The 14,320-nt window shown below is 43.6% G+C and overlaps 1 protein-coding gene across 3 annotated transcripts in view; it reads right to left on the bottom strand.

The window, feature by feature from the left end:
- LRRN2 (leucine rich repeat neuronal 2) overlaps positions 1 to 14,320 on the bottom strand; it is a 146,488-nt gene that overhangs the window by 46,948 nt on the left and 85,220 nt on the right. The window contains exon 1 of one of the 3 annotated variants that reach the window (XM_083445554.1): positions 8,889 to 8,980. The exons of the other annotated variants lie outside the window; for them this stretch is intronic. The gene's annotated coding sequence lies outside the window, so the exon portion shown is untranslated. Of the gene's footprint in view, positions 1 to 8,888; positions 8,981 to 14,320 lie in introns of those variants that run through there. 3 annotated transcript variants of the gene reach the window in all.

Below are 14,320 nucleotides of genomic sequence, written 5' to 3'. Positions count from 1 at the left end.
TGTTAAAAAAGTGATTTTGTATCTTTTGAGATGTGTAAAGTCATTTTCCCTTCTATGATAAATCTAAGTTCCATGCAGAAGACAAGTCAAATCAAATCAAAACTTTATTAGCAAAGCCAACAGACCACAGCTGTACAAGAGGTAAAAGTGAAAATAGGGATAAAAGGAAGAAAAGAACAGGCAAAAGGAGGTCCGTCGGATGAACAAGTCTGTCACTCAGATGGTGGTCCTCAATTTCGCAGCTCTCTCAATGTACCTCGCGACCTTCTCTGTTATCTGACTATCCGTATCAGATAATAGAAAATACAGTGTAATGTCTGGTGAACGGCCGGGGTTGGAGAGAATGAGTGGAGTAATAATCTCATTCCTTAGATCTTTGTAAAGGGGGCAAGAAAGAAGGACGTGGGACACTGTTTCCGTGTTACCATCTCCACATGGGCAGAGTCGTTTTTCAAATGGAGTCTTTTGGTAACGACCTTCGAGTACAGCAGAGGGAAGAACATCCCATCTAGCCAATGTAAAGGCACGTCTGTATTTTGGGATGGTTAGTTTAGACAAATATGAGGCTGGAGAGTCAAAATGAGAAGGGGGGAAGTAGGTATACCATGGGCACAGTTTCTTTAGGATAGTCAGGTTGTTTTGTCGTTCAATGTCTTTCAGGCGCTGGCCTATTAGACTCTTTGCTTTAATGAGGCCCATTGATAGTAGGGACTGTGGATGCAGACCGCATGTAAGGAGTTTTTGATGCACAGTTTTGAACCACTTGCTTTTGTAAGGGTCTTGCATTACTAGAGGCAGTAGACCAGGTGGATTCAGATTAAGACGAAGCCAAAAGTTGAATGTTCTCTGCCAGGTCCGAGTTTCCACAGATGGAAGGCAGGCCTCAAGTCGTAATGCTGCGTTTGGAACACAGGAGGGGACGCCGAATATCTGCCTTAGAAATTTAGACTGGACAGTTTCAAGACTGGAGCAGTGGTTCCCCGTCCAGATTTGCGCCCCGTACAGTAACTGCGCCAGAGGTTTTGCTTGAAAAACTTCAAGGGCTGCTGGGATGTATCTGCCCCCCTTCGTGTAGAAGAAGCGGGACAGCATCTTGGTACTTTGAGCTGCTTTTTCTTTGGCACATTTTTGATGGACATCCCAGGACCCGGTCGACTGGAAAACGATACCCAGATATTTGAAGGCTTTGACTTGTTGAATTGTCTGGTTATCCATCCTCCAGCTGTACTGTCTGTGTTTCCTTGCAAAAACCATAATTTTGGTTTTCTGATAGTTTATTGCAAGTGCAGAAGACAAGTATGACTTTTCATGCCTGAACTGGGACGCAGCTCATGCGATCTTATAGTGTGGATTGAGTGGGTCCATTTATGTGCCCCTGTGGCCTTGTGATGGTGTGACTAGTCCTGGCTTTGAATGAGTTTCATGCACCATCTGTTTCAATGGCCAGTTTCACATGGGGATCATTTTGCTCACTATCCTTCAGACTCAAAGCCTTAGGTCAGGACTGTCTTTTCCTTGGGGTTTCTAGCTCAAGGCTGGAAATGGAAGCCCTGCAATACTTCAAAATTTCATTTGTCTGGTATAAGAACGATGGAATCCCTCGTACAAATGATCAGAATGGAACTCATAGGAATGCTGTACTCTTCATACTGCTCAGTTTGAAGTAGCATCAAAAGTCTATGGTACAATTTCAGGGTAAATTATTTCGGATCTGTGATCTTCGAGGAATCACAGCCACATATTTGCAAGGGCATCTAAGCAGTTGTTTGGAATTTCTGATGACTGTATCAAAAAAAAAAAAAAAAAAATTCCAAGAAATGTTCATGACACCAAGAGTGATTGGCATGTTACTCGTCCTATGTATGTCTGTTATGCAACGCCAAGGAGAAAGAAAGGGTTATTTCCTTACATGGTGGCTGCTGCTTGGTAGCCTAAGTGAGGGACATTGCTCACTTAATCCCACACCCCTCTATTCTTCTTGTTTCTTTCCACCTCACAGCCAAGAAAAGCCTCTTACTAGACTTTGAGAAAAAACCATGCTGGACTACCTGTTTTAATGGAATGTGCATTAGAACCATTTAGCATTCCATAAAACAGGGAGGGGGGACTCATGGCTCTCTGTAAATTGTTAGACTCCAGTTCCCATTAGCCCCAACCAGCACAGCCAATTGCCAAAGATGATGAGAGTTGTAGTCCAACAACATCTGGGTGCCCCTGGGTTCCCCATCACTCCTATAAACAAATGCAACAGTTACTATTGTTGTTTGAAAAGGCTTTTAAAAACTAGAGATTTGCACAAACTGCAGCAAGCTTTTCCATTTTCTCACTTTGATTCTTAAAAAAAAAAGAAATAAAGAAAAGGAAAGAACTGTGGGCACATTGCCAAATGTGATCTGACCAGCAATGTTGTCAGTTTTAAACGAACCTGCATTTAATTCCAGCTTAAAAAACAATTATAACAACGCTTTGGATGGGAGCAATAACATTACCGGTATCATTAGTCTAATACTTCATTCCTTTGTATATTTACTTCTGAATATGCCCATTAAACGTTGGGACTTACATCTGAGTAAACATGCATAATATTGGGCTGAACATTATTAAGTTATTTGCTGTAGGAGAAGGCATTTTATGGAAACGTTTCAGCATTTCCCATTTATTTAATCAGGCTTTGGGGAGAGAAAAAACGGTGTGAGGGAGTCCTTCCAATTTTCAGTTCTTGTAAAATAGTCTAAAGCTATGAGAAATAAGCCCTGCTACTACTTCCCCTCAATTTCCCAGCCTGCAAAATGTGGGTATGGCTATTTCAAAAAGGCCTTTGAATAATATAGCAAGAGGATAATGTAAAAGCACACCAAAGCGAAAGCATTGCTGGGCTGTAGAAAACAGTGTGCCAGATCTCCCTTTGTAACATGGCAACCAAATCTCCTGCAGCAACGCTAGCCTTCCTAATCTGTATGCTTTGTCACAGCCTCACACCATCCACTGGGTTAGCGCCATGGCAACACCATGGTCTTTAAACACAGGAGTTTGTGCTGTGATTGCAAACGGCATTAGGCAATTTAATTAAGAAGCTGGCAACGGGGAAAAACTTTGTCACTTCTGGGCCATTTTATTAAATTCCACTGCATTATGAATCCCTGCATCTCCACTATTTTGCTTAGAAGTAGAAGAGCAGACTTCTCTCTCACACCTGCCTCATGTTTCAAAGGAGCTGGAGTTAAGCAGGGCTGCTTTGGAATTCCTCTGCCATCCATTGGTGAAAATGCTAATACACCATTTTGTTCAAGACTGATTCAAAAAGCCTGTTCTATTTAGTAATAGCAACTCCCTTCTTCATTCCACAAAACTGTCATACCCCAGGTTCAAACTCTGATGACACAGAGGATTGGGGAGGACTTTGGAGGGGGGCATGACTAGAGAACACTGTTGGCTCTCACAGTTACCTCTGCGCAGCAGTCTGAGCAGTGTTCCTAGTGTTCTTTTTGGACTGCTCAGATGGAAAGACCATTAGGCTTGCCATGCGTCCGTGGTTTCCTGGACATATCCTGAATACAGTGGTACCTCGGGTTAAGAACTTAATTTGTTCTGGAGGTCCGTTCTTAACCTAAACCTGTTCTTAACCTGAGGTACCACTTTAGCTAATGGGGCCTCCTGCCACCACCACACGATTTCTGTTCTCATCCTGAAGCAAAGTTCTTAACCCGAGGTACTATTTCTGGGTTAGTGGAGTCTGTAACCTGAAGCATCTGTAACCCGAGGTACCACTGTACTGGAGTCGTCAGCAGGAGATTGGTAAAATGTCTGAGAAAACCCGGGTGTATGGCAACTCATGTTGGCAATTTTTATTTATTTATTTTTTTGCTATTTTTGCCAAAACAGCTCAACAACTTTGGCAAAAAAAAAAGAAGTAGCAAAAAAAGCACAACAACTGTTTGAAATATGGCAATCCTAAACACCATTCCAATCAAAAGTGCATGTGAAATACCTTACATGCCAATAATGGAAAATGATAGCTATGTAGACATCCACAAATGGTGCAAATCTGGTGCCTTTGTGGAAAAGTGTATGATTGTTATATGAGTTGTGCATTATATAATCGGCTGCACTTGCCGTACCTTTGCAGTATCACAAACCACCACATCTTAAATGATCACCATGTGGTGATGCAATCTGGTTCTTTCTTTTGTTTTGTTTTCTTTTGAAAAAGTGTTTCAAACGGAAACATTGAGCTAAGCCATTACAGTATTGCATCCAGCTTCTGATATTCCACAAGGAGCTGGCCAGGGTCCTGATCTCCTACACCCAGCCTTCCCTCTTTCCAAGTCTTTCTGGTATCCCAGCTTGGTATCTCATAAGCCTGCAATAAGTCCACATAAGTCTTATGTGCAGGCGCATAGACTGCGCATGAGGAGTTAGTTATGCCAACATACTATAGGATCTGCACAGAAGACCTGATCAACATGTAGAGATCAAAAGTGAGACCAGCGGTTGTGATCCTGCTCCTCTCTACATCTGTTGATTACCCCCACATTTTTGTGTGTGACAGGACCGCTCCCCTTCCCCGGGGGAAGGCATTGTGGGTGGGCATCTGGGACCTCCCAGTGACCTGGCAGTGGGCGGAGGGATGCTGCCCACGTCATTAGGACTCACAGCTGCATCATGTCCCCCAGCTGACCAATTGGGTTAGTCGGCAGGACGTGGCCAATGGGGAGCTGCGGTGCGGCTGGGGAGCAACCTCCATTCACCTTCTTGTCGGATCTTGGGCAGCCATGTTCCACAGAATCCTTTACACCATCATTTAAAGGCAATATGGATATTTTCTTTTCCCTTTAGAAATGGCCTAAATGCAGGATCTGGATAATGTTTCTTTAAAAAACCTTCTGAATTAAGTTTCCCAGGAGAACTAAACTGGAAGGGTTATATTCTTGTCTCAGTTCACCAAAGCTCCACAGAATGACCTGGTTCAGGAGTTCTAGTCAAAGGGTTTCTACTCCCAAGGCCCACTTGAGATGGTGGGAAATTACTAGTCTCACCAGTTACAAAAGTGGGGTGCAGGGACAGATCCAGTTATAATATGATGGCAGATGGAGGCAGAGTTTGGCATAATCAGCTGGCAATTACTGACATCATCTTTCACTGATATCTAATCCACCTTTGGAAATTGCTCGGTTTTCCCCCACAGTATTTTCACTGTAGCTAGCAGTTCCATAGCTCAGCTTTCCTCAAGCTAAGTGCAGACATTTGCTCTGGAGGCATTGCAATTCACCCTCTCCATTTTAGGCAGAATTTTCTGATCCTGAGGCTCTAAATCAGGGGCAGTCAATCTTTTTATACCTACCGCCCACTAATATATCTTTCTTGATGGTAACATTTCCTTACCGCCCACCAGTGCTCGATGGAAGGAGGATTCAGCTTGTGCCGTAGAACCCCCTACCGCCCACCTAGAATCCTGAAACACCCACTAGTGGGCAGTAGGGACCAGGTTGACAACCCCTGCTCTAAATAGAAGAGGCATTACTTTTTCTATTTTTGCATTCCCATTCCTCTTAAAGCATTTTTGTCCATCTTTTGTAATTTCTTCTCCCATTCTCTTTTCACACTCAGCTTGTATTCCCTCCAAAACCTCCCAGTTTCTTACATCTCTTCAACCTGGTTCTTTTACATTCACTTCTTCCTCATGTATCATCTTTCCTCTCTTATCCCTTTCCTTTCCATTCCCAGTTTATTGATTTTATTCTTATAAATGCATATTAGTGTTTTATCTTACATTCCTTTAGCACCTCCTCTAGTACTTTCCCCTCAAAGAAGGATGACCTTCCTTCCATTCTTCCCTGTGAACTTCTCTATCTCCTGGCCATCGTTACTCAGGAGACAAGGGGTTGCTGGTACAAGCATTGATCCAATCAAAAGAGGGTGGGACAGGCAATGGGCAGGCTGTGGCACCGAGACACACCTGAAAGTGGCTGAAGGTGGAAAGTGGTGGATCCTGGTTCACTGTTTGAGAAACACAGTTCTACCTAGACTTCATACCAAGATCTGCCAGCTGGACCCAAGCGCAAAATATGTCCACTTATTAGGAGTCCAGGAATTTGTTTTGAGTACTAGAACTGAGCTGATCTCATAGTTCTTTCACACATATACATGTGCACACAAAATCCACTCCCAGCTACTCCCCTTTTCTTCGTTTCAGCAGTACAACTTAGGAGGGAAATAATTTTCTTGCTGCAATTGCTAAATAATTAGGAGTCAGAAATCCTTGCCATTCTACTTCAAATAACCTAGAGGTCTCCCAGTAGATCCCAACCCACCCAGCTATATAAAATGTATACACATCTCAATCCTTTAGATAGGAGGACCTCATAGAACATCCCCAACTCACAGACTTTCAGCTGAATTCCAAGGTACATTCTAGGAAAATACAGGTCAGTTTGAGCCTTTGATGGTTGGTCCATGGAACTGTGATGGCCTGAGATAAGAGGGCAGTTCATTTCAAATGAGAATAATAGCCTAAAATATTTTTGTTGAAAGCTACGACCTTTAACTGCTGTGCCACAGGCCAAGTTGGCCATGCCCATGTAATTGGCACACACTGAAGCCAGCACGTATGGCTTTTGACACTCACTCATGACCACAGTTTCAATCTTTGATCTGCCAAGGGCTGAAAGGGTTGTGTGAATTTGCCTGGAGCTTCTGTGATCTCATCAGAAGCTATTTCCAAGAGAGTATGCTAAAGGCCACAGCCTTAATGGACCTGCCACAGTAGCTGCATATTCATAACTGAGCCCTGGCTGTTTCATTTATAATATTCACTTAATACTGGAAACTGTATTCAACTGGACCTCCAGTTGTTATGGGCGGCGTGAAAAATGAATGCGCTCACAATGGCTTTGACAGCACTAATTGATGGATGGGCAGAATGGCAAGGTTTCTTCAGTCAGTAGACCAAACCACTGTAACAATCCTCACCTTTCTCTCATACCTGCATAAAAATTGCTTCTGGTTTGTTGAAGCTGCGGATATTCAAAAGTTATGCTTCTGGCCTTATCATCACAAGGCTTAATTCCATACATGGGAGGGGATTCCCAGGTGGCTCAATGGAGCCCTTTAACTTCCCACCAGTCCTTGTCCAAGCGTGCATCCCTTTGAGTGCACTGCAGTGAGCCCAGCTGTTGCCTGGAATGAGAAGCCCATACATACCTCCCACAGAGCAGCCATCTCACTCAGTGAGCAGACTGAGTAGGACTTAAACTAGGAAGACAAGTCTTCAAATTGGTACTCAACCACAAAGTCCGGCGTGTGCAGCCTGGGAATGATAATTATCCTTCAGCTTCTCCCACCTCAGAAGGCTGCTGTGGCACAATTCTGTCTATAGAGCATTGAACTTTTTGAAGGAGGCACTAGATAGTCAAAGTGGGGAGCCTTTTTGTTCTGATGAGAGTCATATGCTGCCAGTGGTGGAGCAAAGTTGGGGGGGGGGGTAGAGCCAAAAGTGAACAGGATTACTTCTTTTCTCTTTCTTCTTGCCAGTCCCTTCCTCCTCTCTCTTTATCTGCTATTCCTTTTCTCTTCCACCATCTGCATGAAATCAAGTTGAGATCAGCATGAAATTAAGAATATACCAGTTATTAATAATGGTGTTAGAGTATGCCTTTCTACTGCTGCAGCCGCTCAGAATATAAACAGAATCCTGCTGCTTGATCTCTGTAGCATACCCTGTTGTTATTTTTGTGTGACTCTTGCTCAGTAGCAGTTCTTCTTCGGCTGGGACTCCTTGTAGTAGAGCCCCGAAACCTGCTTTCAGTGGCATGGCCCAGTCCTGGAATGTGTGGCTGCTTTTGTGCATGCACAGAGCATCCTTCCCATACAATAGGTTGTCAAATCCAGCCTTCAGATTAAAGGCCTTCCAGGTGGCATTGGGCATGAGTTCCATGTGGCTGTGAGCATCTTGATCTCTCATTTGTAGATGCTCATTAGGTCTCTGTTAGTTTCAGACAGTGCTTTTTTCCTTAAAAAATGCTTAGGAGTACTCTCATTTTCTTACTCATATTGAAATACTGCCCCTCAATGAGGCCAAACTTACATTCACAAAATGTTTAGGGGTATGTGTACCCCTGCGTCCCCTCAGAAAAAAAGCACCGGTTTTAGGTATTTTAAACGTATCATTGCTGCTATTGACTCTTGTTTATAATGTGGCTTTGATAGTGGGCTTTTATTCTGCTTTTAAACTGAAGATAGTTCCCCTGGGAATCTCCTTTTTTAGGGGAAATTGATAAAATCTTAATATATCTGCCAGTCAACCTGCCTGCCTGCCTATCTATTTGCAGAGATATATAAATAGATAACACACGAAACTTTTCTACGGAGTTTTGGGAATCCCAAACAGGTATATTTTAGCATTCTGTTTTCATTGACTTCTTTTCCCAAATGGAAAAGATATGTCTGTGCCAGAGTGCCTGCTGGGCCCAACCTGACTTAAAAGGAAGCAGTATAAACAGGCTGAAAGCATATATTTACATACTTTTTATGTTGGTGCCTTATTTGTTTTAAACACTTAATGTCTTGCCAATTTTTTTTTTTTACATCTCCCATGTCTGATGCTATGTGATGCTCTTTGTAAGTCTGTGTTTCTCCTTGTGGTAAGGTTGATGCCACTAATTCTATTTGTCTTGAAGATGCAAAAGAAAAAAGAAAAAAGTGGGGAGGAAAGAGAGGGGGGCTGCCATGATTTAGGTGTGTTTTGAGTAAACAACCACAGCTGGCTGCACCTTCTTATCTTGTGGAATCCTTAAGCAGCCAACAGGAGGGAACAGTACCTGGACAGACTCTGAACTGGTTTTCATTCCCCCCCCCCCAAAAAAGAGGGTTGTAAAAAATATTTCACTTACTCTTTGCTGCCAGGAAGGGATCCTGCCAACCATTTTATGCATTTCACACTTTCTCAATATGGGGGCTTGGAGATGGAGGTGCCCAATATAAGCAAGTGTGATAACCTGTGGGAGATGAAATAATTAAGGAGCAGCAGTAGCAGGCAATGTGGGCAAGGATACAGCTGCTTACTTGTCTCACTTGCCTGTCACAGTGCTTGGCACTGGAAGTGCAGCAGAAAATGTGTACACCACTTCACTCTAAGCCTCGATTGTTCTTATTTTGCAAAAGGAGCACTATCGCCCATGCATTTCATGTGATCCAGAAAAGGAAAAGAAATGCTGGCTAAAACAAGAATTTGCCCTATGGTTGGAATTCATTTGAGGAATGTATGAGTAACATATAATCATCCTCAGAGTAGATCCACTGAAGTCAATGGAGTTCATACATGGAGAATGAGTTAGCTGAATATCACCGTCTGTTTTCAGGAGAATAGAGCACATGGCATTGTGAAATTTTGAGTTCTTGATGTGCCTTTAGCTCCATTCAGGCATTCAGTTGCCTTGCAAGGGAGCAAAAAGGAGTGAAGTCATAGTAGCAAGCCCCAAGCCTCCCCCCGCCCCGTGCATCACCCACCCTTACTTTATCACCCTCCATAAGTTGAAGGGCTCATTTCTGGAGTGGGGGGGGGGGCACCCTGTACTCTGTAGTGTCAATGCTGGCATGAGAACAGGCACCATGGAGTGCACAGTTTGTCATTTCATACGCTGCTGCCGCCGGTGTGTGTTTTCTACCTTTGTGTGTTCTATTATTCTACAACAACCAGGCTTTAAACCAAAAGAACAACCACCCCATTGGCTTTTAGATTGGTGGAAGATGGGAAATTGCAAGACGGAGAAAGCAAAGTAGAGATTTAAGCAGTGTGTAACAGTGGGGGAGGAGATAGCACTTGCACCCCAGTGATCTGTGATATGTTACAAGAGTATACCTCCTTTTAACTGTGCAGTGATGGAGGGTACAGTCTGGTGGTAGAACATTCATATTCTCTCTCTCTCTCCCTCTCCCCATCCCCCACTATTCCGTGTTCAAAAGCCAACCAAGCTTGCTTGCTCGAGTGTTGGCAACAAGAAAACATTCTCCACTACATGTAAGAGCATCAGGCTAGCTTAGCAGCACTATGTGGTACACACAGCCCTTTCCTCCAACACTTCTTCAGAGGCTCCCAGCCCTTCAACATTTGTTGTCTGCAGTGGTTGCCTCGCTCTACCTAATACTCGGGCTGGCCTTCAGCTATGACAAACTACTACAATGCATCATTAATTTGGGCTCTTCATTGTAGATAAAAACCCCCTAAATAATCCACGTGGTGTTGGGTACACATGAACAACTCACCATGAACTGAGAGAAGCTGGAAAACAACATGTTCAGGGTTCCCCACCTCCATGGCCACCACTAGGCACTGAAGTGGCCGAGAGAATAGGCCCTTCGTGTATACCCTCAGCTCCTTATATAAAGAAGAATTACATGTAGGCCTTCTTCCATCTGCTTTTGTCTTTTAGTTCAGGTGACAGAGGACTAGAAATGTTGCACTGGAGAGCTGTGAGCTCAGTTGCCCATGCAAGATGCAAAGAAAAAGAGCAGAGTGTTTGAAAGCAGGGGAAGGCTTAGATCATTACACACGGACAGCCATGCATGACTCTCTGTCTCTTTTTCACACAGAGAATCCCGAGGACTTTTCATTCTCTTCGAAGATCACAGGCAGAAGACAAAATCTGCGAGAGCTGTACAGTTCAATCTTTTTAAAGAGAAGTGGGAGAGCACTGTGATCTGTGCTCCGGCTTGCCTAATTAAATGAAAGGTTGGGCAGATGGGAGCTTCCTCCTCATCGCATAACAGAATTGTGGCTTGTCCTGTCAAATGTGGTTCTCTTTAAAAAATATATATGTGAACAAATGAAAAGAGAATTATCCTGCAATGGATTGCATCATATTGCATCTTCGGAAGCCTCACAAATGACTTGATCTCTAATAAGAAATGAATTCAGAAGTGGTTTGCTCCTGCCACAAAATATAATGCCTGCTTTCGAGCATCTGATCAGCCTGGCACCAGGATCCTTCAGATGTTTATAAATATGAGCATAACTAGCAAAGCCATCCAAGAGGAAGACTGCTGGGCTGGAAGGGAAACAAGAGCCCCCCTGGGGATGCCCCCTCCTTTTCCCCGAGAAAGGATTTAAAGGGGGGAATAGAAAACCATACACCACGGGCCCTGTTCTGAGTTTTACACGCAGCAGGAAAGCCTTTGGGCTTTTTAGTTGGTAATGCATAGAGTCCTGTGTAATTCAGACATGATCAGCAGAGCACAGAAGCGACCAGAAATTCTCTTTGTGCGCTACATACTGCCAGATTTTTCAAAGAGCCGTATTAGAATGTATTATGGTGATTACATTATGCTAACGGATAAAGCCCAGGGAAGAATGTGCTCCCAACAGAACCCCATATCCATGCCACACTTGTTTTTGGTAGCAGTAACGTGCCCTACAAAGGCATACTGTTCAATTATCCTCTTGCCTTTTCTACCAGGATGGATACAGATTCCTACTATGTGCCAAATTGGCATCTAATACGGCCAGGGGTAGTCATGTGGCACTGGAAATGTTGGGATTGAGTTATTACATGGTGCTAAAAATGTGTAGATAGATAGCAACTAATATGAAGATAAGATTTATTGGATTGTGCATAAAGGTTTGAGTATGTGCAGAACTGCCACTAAGCTGTTATTCTGAACAATGCCCTAGGCATAAACAAAGGTTCTGGTATACTGATTGGTCAGTTGGTAGTCCACAGCATAGGAAGCCATCTTATACTGTACAGGCAACTGGCTTTTTAGGAATTTGACTAGGATCAGGATCATTATCCGGAGCTTTGATGCATAATGTTTTCAAGGGTTCCAAGCACTGCTCATGCATTATCCTACAACCTCTAGAACAACCCTGCAAGATTGGTATGCATTATTGTTCCCAGTAACAAGTGTGTGTGTGTATGTGTCTCCTGAGGCTGAAAGAGATCTAGAACAGCTTCTCACAATCAACCAATGGGTTTATGGCACAGATGAGATTCAAACTGGAGACTTCCTGATTCACAACTCAGTTGATTAGCCACCAGACCAGCATTCAGGGTCCCAAAGAAGACTTCCAAAAGAGAAAGGACATATATATATGAACAAATGAAAGGAATGCTGGTGCTCATGTGCTGTGGGCAGAAGGTCCCAGCTCCAGTCCCTGAGCCATCTCCAGACTAGTGAAAAATACCAGGTAGCAGGTGATGTGAAAGTCTTCCTGCCTAAGATCCTAGATTGGTGATGCTGGTCAGAATAGAAAATACTAGGCTAGGTGAACAAGAAGTCTGATTTGGTATGTTGCAGCTTCCTAAATGACAGGGTTGTAGGAAGCTTGCCAATTCTCATGCTGATCACCATTAATTTGAATGCATCAGCCATGGCACAGAACCAGTAATCACAGCACAAAGCTCCTGCTCTAGTTGGTACCTTTTCTGAGAGGTAATTTACTTCTGTGTTTCCTTTTTGATGCTGCTTCAGCCACAGCTATTTAAAAGCAGTCTCCCACTAGCACAATGAAAAGGCACCTTCTTCGTCTACCTACCACAAGCACACTTCATCTGCCCGCAGTAGAGCAGAAAATGTAAAATTTTGCAGGGAGCCACATGCCCTCAGTGGGTGGGCTGAGTATTTCTAGGGTCATTTTGACTCCATAGGATCTGGGAAGTGCTGTTTAATAGGATTTCTAGGAGGTCTGAAGTACCTCTCTACTGTATCATTTCAAACAAGATTATTTTGTATTCAGGCACACCATCTAAGTACAGAATATATGTACCCCATCAGATGTGGAATGAACCAACTTCCATCGTTGGCATTGTTGCGTCCCTAGATAATGCATTCAGAAAAATATCGGCCTTAGAGACAAGCATCCAAAAATACATATTTGTTTTTCACACTTGAAGCAGCACACATTTATTTTGAACTCTGAACGTAGTCTACACCTTGGTATTATTTTGTTAGGCTAAAAGCCCACAATGCTCAGCTGATGTTCCATGAAGCCAATGACAGGAGATTACTTTCTGATAGGAGGAGATCTCGCATGAGTGTTTTGACCTTAGAGCAGAGGTGGGCAACATGTGGTTCCCCAGATATCTTTGGAATACAACTCCAGGCTGTATGGCCAGTGGTCACAGGGATGATGCAAGTTCTAGTCCAATGCATCTGGAGAGCCACAGATCCCCCACCTTAGAGAATCTGATACGAAGGCAGAAAGGCTGCAGAAAGAGCAGTTTTGGAAGAGAAAGAGACTGAGAAATTCTAGTTGGAGTTAGGTAAGCATGCTGGGATGGTACCCAAATTGTTCTTTGGGGATTCCTTGTAGGAGTGCTAGTTTGCCGCTGCTTATGCTCTGCCAAGTATATTTAAAAGTAAAGCAAATATTACAAAGGCACCATAAGCTTCTAGTGTTATTTCTCATCCAACTGAAACTTAACCTGATACCACTGGCTCTGAAACCCCATACTGCTTGAGAAAGTAAGCAGTTGAACTACAGCAATAGTTCATTTCATGGGACCCTCTCCCCTGCTCTGTCCAAGAGCCGTAGGGTCAGAGAAAACGGCCCAGAAGTTACCAATTTCCAGATGCAGAAGCCTTTCTTCCTGGATTCTTGGTTTTTTTAATTCTCAGGTTGGTGTCGCTGCATGGATGCTGAGCTGTCAGCTCTGGCTGTGAAACAACACGACAGGGAAAGCATCCCTGTGACCCGATAATAGGCACAGGACGCTGTTTATGATAATGCCAGCAATAAAACCTAGAGAGATTTGACAGCATCCTTTTTTTTGCACCGGGAATGGATCAAAACTCCCCTGTGTGTCTGTCAGGCTGAGCAAAAACCTTTCATTTCTCAAAAATAATAATAATTCAGATTTTGGCTCCCTGTGACAGATGCAATGAGATGACAGGCGACAAGCAAGGCTCATGGCATGTAATGTAGCATCTTCCCCAGCCCTTGAAGTGTGGGGGAGCAAGTGACAGTGGATCTAATAAAGGACCAGTTCTCTATCTACCTGTGGAAGAAATTTTGGGGAACATGGACATGGGGAGGGGACAAGCTGGCCAGTCAGTCCCTCATCTGGAGACAGTTGAAATCAGAGTGTTCTGCCCTTCTTCCAGTGAGTTTACAGCAATTAGGGTTGCTTTTTTCCATCATGTTCCCATACATCTGGGTTTTCCCTGACATTCTGCCGATTCTGCAAAATCCCCCCCCCCCGACAACATTTTTACACCTGAAAACCAGGACATTTTCCTGATTTATGGCAAGCCTAACAGCAATGTGGATTTGGCTATCTTCAGACTACCACATTTTTGGGAGAATTGGTTGGCTAGGAGTTGAACT

This window comes from Podarcis tiliguerta (assembly GCF_965153285.1).
Source record: "Podarcis tiliguerta genome assembly, chromosome: 6".
Taxonomy (NCBI): domain Eukaryota; kingdom Metazoa; phylum Chordata; class Lepidosauria; order Squamata; family Lacertidae; genus Podarcis; species Podarcis tiliguerta.
This window is presented reverse-complemented; position numbering and strand designations above follow the sequence as displayed.